Source organism: Mandrillus leucophaeus, unplaced genomic scaffold, assembly GCF_000951045.1.
Source record: "Mandrillus leucophaeus isolate KB7577 unplaced genomic scaffold, Mleu.le_1.0 Scaffold48, whole genome shotgun sequence".
NCBI lineage: Eukaryota > Metazoa > Chordata > Mammalia > Primates > Cercopithecidae > Mandrillus > Mandrillus leucophaeus.
Window position 1 is genome coordinate 3,931,359 of NW_012105142.1, and position 12,312 is coordinate 3,943,670.

Sequence of the window (12,312 nt, forward strand, 5' to 3'; positions counted from 1 at the left end):
AACCTTGCCTATGCACACAAAGCTTGCTGACAGTACTCAAGTATAAATGGTCAGCCAAGGATCACCAGACATTTGAAGAAATTCTTGAACATTAATGCTAGAGGGGAAAAAAAAAAAAAAAAAGAGCCAGAGAGAGAAAAGACGGGGCAGAAAAACAAAACATGGAGGAAAGGTTTAAAGAAGAAAACTTTAAAAGAAAAAACAAATACTCCTTAAAAAAAGACCCTCCATCCATGAAACAAGAACAGGATGCTGTAACAAAGAAACAGCCAAAGCACAACAAGAAAGTGCTTCCAGAAATGAAACTATGTACAGGAAAATTTTAAAGTCAATACATGATTTAAAAGATTATTTAGAAGAAATCACTTCAAAAATTACAACAAAGACAAACAATAGGCAACAAGAAAAGGAAATTTTCAAATCAGTAATATAAATTTCCCAGGGCTGTAGGACTTAAGCCTCCACTCAAAAAAAGTCCACTAAGCACTAGCAAACAAATTTTAAAGGATCCATAGCATGGCATCAAGGTGTACCACTATAGTATTCTAGATCATGGGGAATAAAGACCAAAAAGGAATCTCAAAGCTCTAAAAACAAAAAAACAAGTTATATACAAAGAAAAAGAAAGTAGCATCAAGATTTTCAATAGCAACACTTAAAGACAGAAGGTAATAGAATAACGTATCCAAAATTCTGAGGGCAACAACTACTTAAGACCTAGAATTCTAAATGGTCTAGTTAACAATAACAAGCAGGAGTATAAGGAATATAAGAGTTATTCAGGTACATAAAAATTCAAAGTACCTCTGAGCACTTTCCCAAAAGTTATTGAAAGCAATATTCCAACAAAGTAAATAGAACCTGAAAAAAGGGCGCTTTGGGAAACAGAAAACAGGAAATAAATAAAAGGCAAAAACAGGGTAAAAAGATACCAGGAAAACAGCTCTCCTTTGATCAGGATAGAAGCCAGTCCAAATTGAAGCAAGACAATGAAAGACTCCAGCAGTAAAATTTCTAACAACCAAAAAAGTGTCTGACTGAATTAATGATAGATACATAGAAAACTATGCAACAAAAACAGCAGTTAAATTCAATTAAAAGCCGGTACAAGAACAAAATGGAATTACATAATATCTAAGCATGAATACTGATACAACAAAAATTGTGATACAACAATAGTAAAAAGATTAGAGAAGCAGACACAGGGAAGACATGTAAAAATGCTAAATGGTTCTCTTAAATTGTAGACAGCTAGTTAATAATACATAAAATTGAGAAAACAAGTAAACAAAAATAGGATATGCCAACCACTGGAAAATATGAATAAAAACAGCAAAGTAAAAACAGTCAAAAACGGAAAGTAATTACATCTAAGGAATGGGAACTGTGAGTCAAAAGGGGTAAGTGAATGCTGCTCTTTTTTTAAATAATGTCTTAAGATGGTTTGTGGTTGTTTAAAGCTATATACATCTGGCCGGGCGCGGTGGCTCAAGCCTGTAATCCCAGCACTTTGGGAGGCCGAGACGGGCGGATCATGAGGTCAGGAGATCGAGACCATCCTGATTAACACGGTGAAACCCCGTCTCTACTAAAAAATACAAAAAAAACCTAGCCGGGCGAGGTGGCAGGCGCCTGTAGTCCCAGCTACTCGGGAGGCTGAGGCAGGAGAATGGCGTAAACCCGGCAGGCGGAGCTTGCAGTGAGCTGAGATCCGGCCATTGCACTCCAGCCTGGGTGAGAGCGCGAGACTCCGCCCCAAAAAAAAAAAAAAAAAGCTATATACATCTATCATAAACTAAAATCATAAATTTGTATTTTGAAATGCCTTACTGGAGACACTCAAGAGCACACACATTGCTTGATAAGGTATGAATCCACAAATCCAAGAAGCTCAATGAAATCCAAGTAGGATAAACCCAGACCCACACCAAGACACACTATAATCAAACTGTTGAACAACAACAAAGAAAGAATCTTGAAAGCATCAAGAAAAAAACAACTCATCACAAACAAGGAATCTTCAATAAGATTATGAGATTTCTCAGCAGAAACCCTGGAGCACAGAAGGCTATGGGATGAAGTATGTTTAAAGTGCTGAGAGGGAAACAAAATACTGCAGCCAAGAATTCTATGTTTAGCAAAACAACACTCTTTTAAAAATGAGGGAAATTTAAGACATTCCCAGATAAACAAGAGTTGAGGGCATTCCTTACCACTGCAATACAAGAAATGCTAAAGGAAACTCTTCGGGTAGAAATGAAAAAGACAGTAACTCAAAGCGATATGAAAACACAGATCTCTGATAAAGGTAAACACATAGGAAAAAATCAGTATTATTGTCATTTTGGTTTGTAACTCCACTTTTTTCTACGTGATAAAGAAAAATGAATACAATCACTGTACATCTATATTAATGGAGACACAATGTACAAAGATGTAATTTGTGACATAAATAACATAAAGTGAAGGAGCTGAACAGGAATAAAGCCTTTGCACGTGATTGAAGTTAAGTTGGTATAAATTCAAAATACATTTTATAACCTTAGGATATGTTATGTAATCACCATGGTAACCACAAAGAAAATACCTATAAAATATTTTAAAAAGAAGTGAAAAGGAGATCAAAACCATTCACCATAAAAAAAAAACAAAGGAAGGCAGTAATATAGAAATGAGCCAAAAAAAGCTATAAAACATGCAGAAAATAACAAAATAGCAAAACTAAGTCCTTCCCTCATCAGTAATAACTACACATGTAAACAGATTAAACTTCCCCAATCAGAAAGCATAAATTGGCAGAATCAATTGCTTTAAAAAAAGGATCCAACTATATACTGTCTATAAGAGACTCACTTGTAGATCCTAAGGGCACGAATAGGTTGAAAGTGAAGGAACAAAAAAGATATTCCATACGAATAGTAACCAAAAAAAGAAATAAGGTAGCTATAGTAGTATCAGACAAAACAGACTTCAAGTTAAAAAAAGTCACAAGAGACAAAGGATATTTCACACTGATAAAAGGTTCAATCTATCAAGAAGATACAATTATAAATGCATACATACCTAACAGAGCTCAAACGTATAAAGCAAAAAAGTACAGAACTGAAGGGAGAAATCATTTCACCATAATAGCTGGAGACATGAATATCCCCTTTTCAGTAAAGGATAGAACGGCCAGAAGGAAATAAAGAACATGAACACTACTAAAGACCAATTAGACCTAACAGACATATATAGAAACCTCCACCCAACAACAGGAAGAACACACACTTTCTAAGGGAAACATGGAACATTCACCAGGATAGGTCATATGAGAGGCCACAAAATAAGTCTCAAAAAATTTAACAGGATTGAAATCATATAAAGTAATTTTTCTAATTGGAATGTTCAATAACATTAAAAATCATTAATAGAAGGAAAACTGGAAAAAGTCATAAATATACGAAAATTTTACAAAACAATCTGTCAATGGGTCAAAGAAGAAATCATAGGCGTAATTTAAAAATACGCTGGGCACAGTGGCTCCCAGCACGTTAGGAGGCCGAGGGAGGCAGACTGCTTGAGGCCAGGAATTCAAGACTATTCCTGGACAACATGGTGAAACCCCGACTCTACTAAAAATACAAAAATTAGCCAGGCATGGTTGACCACACCTGTGGTCCCAATTACTCGGGAGGCTGAGGCAGAAGAATCCCTTGAACCCGGGAGATGGAGGTTACAGTGAGCCGACACTGCCCCATTGCACTCCAGCCAGGGCAACAGTGTGAGCGAGACTCTGTCTCAAAAGGAAAAAAAAGAAAATACCCTGAGACCACCAAAAAAGAAAACTCAACGAACATTTATGGGATGCAGCAAAGCAATACTAAGAAAGATATTTATAGCTGTAAATACCTGCATCAAAAAAAAAAAAAAGGAAATAATTCAAATCAGTAACTTAACTGTACACTTTAAGAAACTGAAAAAAAAAAAAAAAAGAGTAAACTGAACCTAAAGCTTACAGAAGAAACGAATAACAAAGATTAGAGGATAATAAACAAAACATAATTTTTTAAAAATGGAGAAAAAGTAACGTAATCAAAAGTTGGTTTTTTAAACGATCAACAAAATTGACAAATCTTTACCTAGACTGTCTAAGAAAAAAAGAGAGAAGATTCAAATCACTAAAATCACAAACAAAAGTGGAACAATAAAAACTAATATTACAAAAATTAATGGGATTATACAAAAATAGTACAAACAACTGAATGCCAACAAGGTTGGTAACTTAGATAAACTAGACAAATTCCTAGAAAAACACAAACTACCAAAACTGAAATCTGAATAGACTTGTAACAAGTAGTATATTGAATCAGTGATCAAAAACCTCCCAACAAAGAAAGGCCCAAGAAGAGATGGTTTCACAGAGGAATTCTACCAAACATTCAAAGAATTAACACCAATCCTCTCAAACTCTTCTAAAAAATGAAAAGGGAGGGAACACATTCTGTGAGGCCAGCCAGATAAAAATAAGAAAACTACAGGCTAATTTCTCTTATGCATATACATATTAAAATCCTCAACAAAATGCTGGCAAACTAAATACAGTAGCATATTAAAAGAATTATACATCATGACCAGGAATGATCTCCCCCACGCCCTGGAATGCAAGGATGGGTTCAATATATAAAAATCAATGTAATATACTACATGAGCAGAATGAAGAGGAAAAAACATGGTAATCTCGATTGAATTCAAAAAAGCCTTTGATAAAATGCACACCCTTTCATGATTAAAAAAAAAAAACCCTCAATAAACTAGAAATAGAAGGGAACTTCCAAAACATAATAAAGGCCATATATGAAAACCCCACACTGACATCACACTATACGATGAAAGATTGCGAGTCTCTCTCCTAAGACTGGGAATAACACAAGGAAGCTCACTACCAACATGTCTATTCATCACCATACTAGAAGTTCTAGCTAGAGCAATTAAGCAAGAAAAACAAATAAAAAGCCTCCAAATTGGAAAGAAAGAAGTCTAGTTCTCTCTACTACCAACATATGATACAATCTTATATGCAATATGTAGAAAACCCTAAAGAATAAAAAAAAACAAAAACAAAAACAAAAAAAAAACCCACCCTGGTAAAGCTAATAAAAAAAATCTGGCAAAGTGGCAGGATGCAAAATCAACACACAAAAATCAGTTGCATTTCTATGCACTAACAATGAGCAATCTAAAAAGGAAATACAAGCAATCCATTTCAACTAGAACCAAAAGGACTAAACTCTTTAATTTAACCAAGAAGGTGCAAGACTTGTACACTAAAAACTACAAGTGTTGCTGAAACAAGACACAAATAAATAGATATCCTATGTTCATGGAGTGAATACATTTAATAATTAGGATGTCAAAAATTAATGGGATGGCAACCTAAAGACTCAGTGCAACTCCTAGTAAAATCCAGTAGTTTTTTTTGCAAAAACAGAAAAGCCCGTTCTAAACTTCACATGGAGTCTCAAGGGTTCCCCATAACCAAAACAATCTTGAAAAAAAAAAAAAAACTAAGTTGGAAGTCTCATCTTTCTGTTTTCAAAACTTACTACAAAGCTACCCTAATCAAAATAATGTGGTAGCAACATGAATACAGACATACGGACCAAAAAATAGAATACAAAGCTTAGACATAAGACCTCATAAATATATGACCAAATGATTTTTAACAAGAGTGTAAAAACCATTCAAAAAGGTAAGGACCATGTTAGCCGGGATGGTCTCAATCTCCTGACCTCATGATCCACCCGTCTTGGCCTCCCAAAGTGCTGGGATTACAGGCGTGAGCCACCGCGCCTGGCCAGGACAGTCTTTTCAACAAATTGTGTTGAGAAAACTGGAAACACATGCAAAAGAATAAAGCTGGACCCTTACCTTACAAGCATATATAAAATATAACTCAAAATGGACACAGCAACCTAAATGAAGATCTAAATGAAGAGATAAATCTAGGAAACTTAAAAAAAAAAAAAACAGAGGGAAGCTGCTTCATGACATTTGGCAACAACTTCTTGGATATGACATGAAAGGCATAGGCAAAAACAAAAAAACACTAACTGGATAATGAAAATTAAAAAATTTTGTGCATCAAAGGACATTATCAAGAAAGTAAAAGGGCACTCTACCTGGCAGCTACTTTTTTTTTTTTTAAGTAAGACAAAAAAATAAAAATAAAAGAAAGTAAAAGGGCAACCCACAGACCAGGAGAAAATACTGATAAGGGACTAATATCCAGAATACATAAAGAACTACAACTCAACAAGAAAAATAAACAACTGCAATAAAAAATGGGCACAGGACTTAAATAGACATTTCTCCAAAGATGATATACATGTGGCCAATAAACACATGAAATGATGCTCAACATAATTAATCACTGAAGAAATACAAACCAAAACCCTGATGATGTATCACTTCAAATCCACTTCAAACTATATTCCTTGGTGGTATGCCACTTTAAAATATATTTATTTTATATATTAAAAATATAGTAACAAGTGTTGACAAGAATGTGGGAAAACCAGATTCCTTGTATTTTGGTGGTGAGAATATAAAATGGTACAGCTGCTGTGAAAGACAGAATGGAGGTTCCTTAAAAAACACAACATTGGGCCGGGCGCGGTGGCTCACGGCTGTAATCCCAGCACTTTGGGAGACTGAGGCAGATGGATCACCAGAGGTCAGGAGTTCAAGACCAGCTTGGCCAACATGGTGAAACCCTGTCTCTACTAATAATACAAAAATTAGCTGGGCATGGTGGCACACACCTGTAGTCCCAGCTACTCGGGAGGCTGAGGCAGGAAGGCTCTTGAACCTGGGAGGCGGAGGCTGCAGTGAGCCAAGACTGCACCACTGCACGCTCAGCCTGGGCAACAGAGTGAGACCCTGTCTCAAAAAAAAAAAAAAAAAGACATATATATATATATATAAAATTTCCATATGATCCAGCAATTCCACTTTCAGATATATACCCCAAATAATTTAAAGCAGGGAACTAAATATTTATATACCTATATTCATAGCAGCATTATTTATAATAGCGAACAGAATAATTCACATTATTCACAAAATAAAATATTGTTCATCCTTAAAAAGAAAATTCTGATACGTGCTACAACATAGACAAACCTAGAAAACATTAAGTGAAATAATCCAGACACGAAGGGACAAATGCTGCAGGATTCCACTTATGTAAGGTATCTAGAATAGCCAAATTCATACAGAAAGTAGAATAGTGGTTACCAGGGGATGGGGAGGAGAAAGGAAGGAAAAAATGGGGCGTTATCACTTAACTGGTACAGTTTTAGCTTAAGAAAATGAAAAATATCTGGAGATGGATGGTGGTTATTGCTGACCAACCATGTGAACAAGGGGAAGGGAAGGGAGGGGAGGGGAGGAAAAGGAAGAAAAGACAGTTAGTTAGTGGTGCCAGAGGGCCTACAATAAGGTTATCAGTTCCAAAAAAAACTTTGCAAACACAATGGGTTGGCAAAGGTGTAGTCAGTCAGTCTGTTAAGGCCAGTACTGTCAAAGTTAAAAATCTAACTCACTTCATGCCAGCAATTCAATCCTAGTCATTCATCCTGCAGATATACACAAGTACAAAATGATACACACACACACACACACACACAGAGGTTATTCACTGCAGCATTGCTTTCAATAGCAAAAAAAAAAGGAAGATGATCTAAAGGCCTATGAGTAAAGGACTGGCTAAATAAACTATGGTACAATATAATACTATACAGCCATGAAAAGAGTAAGACAGCAAGCTGCCAAAACAAAAAGCAAAGAAAAAAAAGTGTGCCTACAATTCGAGTGGATGTGTACAGGGTGGGGTGGGAATGCCTAAGTCTATAGCTGTAAACGCACAGAATATCCCTGGAATAATGAGTAAGATATTGATAATAGCAATGCCTCCAGAGAGGTAAACTGGACGTTAAAGAACACGAAAAGGAAGCATAGTTATTTTTTAATAAATATCCTTTAGATTTTATATCATGTCCATACATAACCTACCAAAAAAATAATTTTTAAAAAAGCCCATCTTGTGAATGACCTGATGCACCTCATATACAATTTTTCTTCTCCTATCACTTAAAAAAGAAAAGAAAAGAAAAAAAAAAGCTGTATTCAGTGCTAACAAAGTCTTATCATCCACTTTCTTCTGAAATCTGCCTAAAAATGTATTCCTAAGTCAAGATTTTCTTTAGAATGCTCTGTGAGATAACAGACATTACAAGTTAAAAGTTTCTCAAAATCAAGTAAGTTTGGGAACCACAATATTAAACAAAACTAAAGGGATATTTTTCATTACAGGGCTTCTAAGTAATGTGCCTATGTGCATTGGACTCTCTGGTAGAGGGAAAAGCAGTGTGCAGTGATCTACAAACTTACTTGATTATGTTAACAACATTGCCTCGAGGTCACCACTCATCCAATGCTTCCCCTCAACCTTCACATCCAATCAGTTGCCAAGTCCTATCAGGCTCAGAAATTCTCCCTGCATCTGATCTCTTCTCTAAGCCCACAGCCATTACCCTGGTTCATGATCTTATCCCTTCATGTCCACCCTTCCATTTAGTAAAAATAACTTTGTCGTAAAAATGAAGACTAAGTATGCATTTTTTAAGACAAAAGTAAAAATAAGATAAATGTGTCAGACGCAACTCTGAACAAAAGATACATGGTAAAATAATTCTCCCAGTATTCAAAAGTAGATTACAGAGACATGCAGAAACAAAATTACCAAAAACATATCTATACTGTAGAAATCTCTGATTAAATCCTGGTCTTTTCACTTAGTCTCACTGAAGATGTACTCTTTTCTAAAAAAAAAAAAAATTGCTCTCTAACCTAAAAAAGAACTCACAAGTATTTAGAGTAAAACTTTTAAGTTCATGTGAAATACATTAATCCCTAATTTGTAACACTAAAAATATTTTAAGAAGTTCCTATTTCAGCAAAAACAGAGTAATAAGATACTAAAAATATTAAATAATCTAAAAGAGGACAAGAAAGGGGAACAAGAGGAACAAAAACGGTGGGAGAATGCCAAACCTAAATCCAAACATATTACACATTAAATGTAAATGGTCTAAATACATCAATTAAAAGACTGAAATTATCAGAATGAATTAAAAAGGAAAGGTCCATGCTGTCTATAAGACACTCACTTTAGGCAGGGTGCAGTGGCTCACGCTTGTAATCCTAACACTTTGGGAGGCCAAGGTAGGCAGATCACTTGAGGTCAAGGGTTCGAGATCAGCCTGGCCAATGTGGTGAAACCCCATCTCTACAAAAAATACAAAAATTAGCTAGGCGTGGTGGCACTCGCCTGTAATCCCAGCTACTCAGGAGGCTGAGGTGGGAGAATCACTTGAACTTGGGAGGTGGAGGTTGCAGCGAGTCAGTATCATGCCACTGCACTCCAGCCAGGGCAACAGAGCAAGACTCCGCCTCAAAAAAACAAAAAAAAAAAGAAACCCACTTTAAATATGATATAGTTAGCATAAAAGTAAAAGAGATGGAAAAATATACACCATGCAAATACTAAACAAAAAAAGCTCAATGTATCAAATCCAGTAATATATGAAAGCAATAACACACCATGACCAAATGCAGTTCATCCAGGGAAGAAAAATCAATCAATATAATCCACATTAACAGATACAGAAGAAAAACTACAAGATCGTATCAATACATGCAGAAAATACATTTGACAAAATTCAACATCTTTTCATTTTAAAAATCCGCAAATTAGAAGCAGGCAGAAAGTTCCCTAAACTAATAGGGAGTATTAATTTTTTTTAAAAAACCTACTGCTAACACCACATTTAACAGTAAAATACCAAATGTTTTCCCCAGAAGATCGGTTTCAAGACCAAGATGCCTACCTACTCTTACCACTCCTATTCAATATTATACTGCAGGGGCGCGGCGAGGAGAGACATGAGGCTGAGCTGGGTCCGGGTCCTGACAGTACAGTCCATCTGCCTGAGCGCCGTGGCCACAGCCACGGGGGCCGAGGGCAAAAGGAAGCTGTAGATCGGGGTTAAGAAGCGGGTGGACCACTGTCCCATTAAATCGCATAAAGGGGATGTCCTGCACATGCACTACACGGGGAAGCTGGAAGATGGGACAGAGTTTGACAGCAGCCTGCCCCAGAACCAGCCCTTTGTCTTCTCCCTTGGCATAGGCCAGGTCATCAAGGGCTGGGACCAGGGGCTGCCGGGGATGTGTGAGGGGGCAAAAGCGCAAGCTGGTGATCCCATCCGAGCTGGGGTATGGAGAGCGGGGAGCTCCCCCAAAGATTCCAGGCGGTGCAACCCTGGTGTTCGAGGTGGAGCTGCTCAAAATCGAGCGACGATCTGAGCTATAACCAGACTGGGGAGGGGTAGGGGGAGAGGCCCCCATCAAGGACCAGACTGTTTCAAAAAAAAAAAAACTTAAAAGCCCAAAATAACAACAACAAAAAATATTATACTGTAAGTCCTAGCCAAGGAAATAAGGCAAGAAAAAGAAATAAAGTGTACACACATTGGAAAGGAATAAAAAAATAGGAGCTGTTTACAAAAGGCATGATTGTCTACATAGAAAATCCCATGGAATCTACCCCAAAAAAGTTCAGAGAACTAACTAATATGGTCAGCATGAATGGAGGATCCAATGTTAATTCTTTTTTAAAAAGAGTTATTTCTACACACTAGAACACTTGAAAAACAAAATTTTTAAATGCCATCATTTACAACAGCTTCACAATAGGTGAAACAAATATAAACCTAACAAAACACATATGATCTATATGCTCAAAAACTACAAAACTGATGAAACAAGTCCTAAATACAGAGATACACTGTATTTACACGCTGGAAGTACTTACACACTGGAAGATTTAATAATTAAGAGATCAATTCTCCCCAAATTAGTGTGTTGATTTAGCACAATTCCAATCAAAATCCCACCAGGACTTTTTGTAAACATAAACGAGTGGTTTCTAAAACGTGTATGGAAAGCCAAAGGAGGTAGAACAGCCAAAACAATTTGGAAAGAATAAATTAGAACACCTGTACTACCAACTTTAAGGAACACATTTATAATGCTACCGTAATCAAAACAGATTGGCATCAGCAAAGAGACAGAAACATAGATAAAGAAACAGAATAGATGGTCCAAAAACACAACTATACAAAATGGCTCATTCATTTGTTTTTTAACAATTTAAGTAAGCTATAATTCACATGCCATACAATTCACCCATTTAAAATGTACAATTCGATGGTTTTCGTATATTCACAGGGTTGCACAATCATCACCAAAATCTGCGTTTTTATATTTTCATTGCCCCTAAAAATCTCTATACTCTTTAGCAGTCACTCTCCATTCTCTCCCATAGCTTCCTGGCCCTAAGCAGCCACTACTCTCCTTTGTTTTATAAATTTGCCTATTCTGAATATTTCATGTAAATGGAATCATACAATATGTGGTCTTTTGTGACTCCTTTAATTTATTCTAATGTTTTCAAGGTATATGTCTTTTTATTGCCAAACAACATCCCACTGTATGGATGTACGACACTTACCCCTTCATTAGTTGACAGACACTTGGGTTGTTACCATGTTTCGGCTATTAAAAACAGTGCTGCTCTTAACATTCATGTACAAGTATTTGTGGACATGTTTTTATTTCACTTAGGTAGAATACTATCTAGGTGTGGAACTGCTAGATCACAGTAAAACACAATGTTTAACTTGCTGAAAAATTCCACACTGTTCTCCAAAGTGGTTTCCCACCAGAAATGAATGAGGGTTCCAATTTTTTCACATCCTCACCAACAAGTGTTACTGTCTTTTTTATTATAACCATCCTAGTGGGGTATCTAAGATGGTCTTGTTGCCAATTCATTTTTGACAAAGGTGCAAAGTCATTTCAATGGAGAAAGAACAGTATTTTCAACATAGTATTGGAGCAACTGGACATCCATATGCAAGAAAAATGAACCATGACCTAAACCCCACACTTCGAACAAAAATTAACTTAAAATCAATCAGATCTAATTGTAAAATGTCAAAGCATAAAACTTTTAGAAGAAAACATAGGAGAAAATCTTAAAGAACTAAGGTTAGGTAAAGCATTCTTAGATATGACACTACACATATGATTCATTAAAAAAAGCTAAAAGCTGGCCGGGCGCGGTGGCTCAAGCTTATAATCCCAGCACTTTGGGAGGCCGAGATGGGCGGATCACGAGGTCAAGAGATCGAGACCATCCTGGCT

The 12,312-nt window shown here is 36.3% G+C and overlaps 1 protein-coding gene and 1 pseudogene across 2 annotated transcripts in view; one reads left to right on the forward strand and one right to left on the reverse strand.

The window, feature by feature from the left end:
* The window catches only part of URI1 (URI1, prefoldin-like chaperone), a 118,090-nt gene that overhangs the window by 19,123 nt on the left and 86,655 nt on the right, over positions 1-12,312 (reverse strand). The window lies entirely within an intron of this gene.
* LOC105550359 lies at positions 9,976-10,511 on the forward strand (annotated as a pseudogene). Its single transcript, XR_001007699.1, has one exon. The product of XR_001007699.1 is annotated as a peptidyl-prolyl cis-trans isomerase FKBP2 pseudogene (transcript).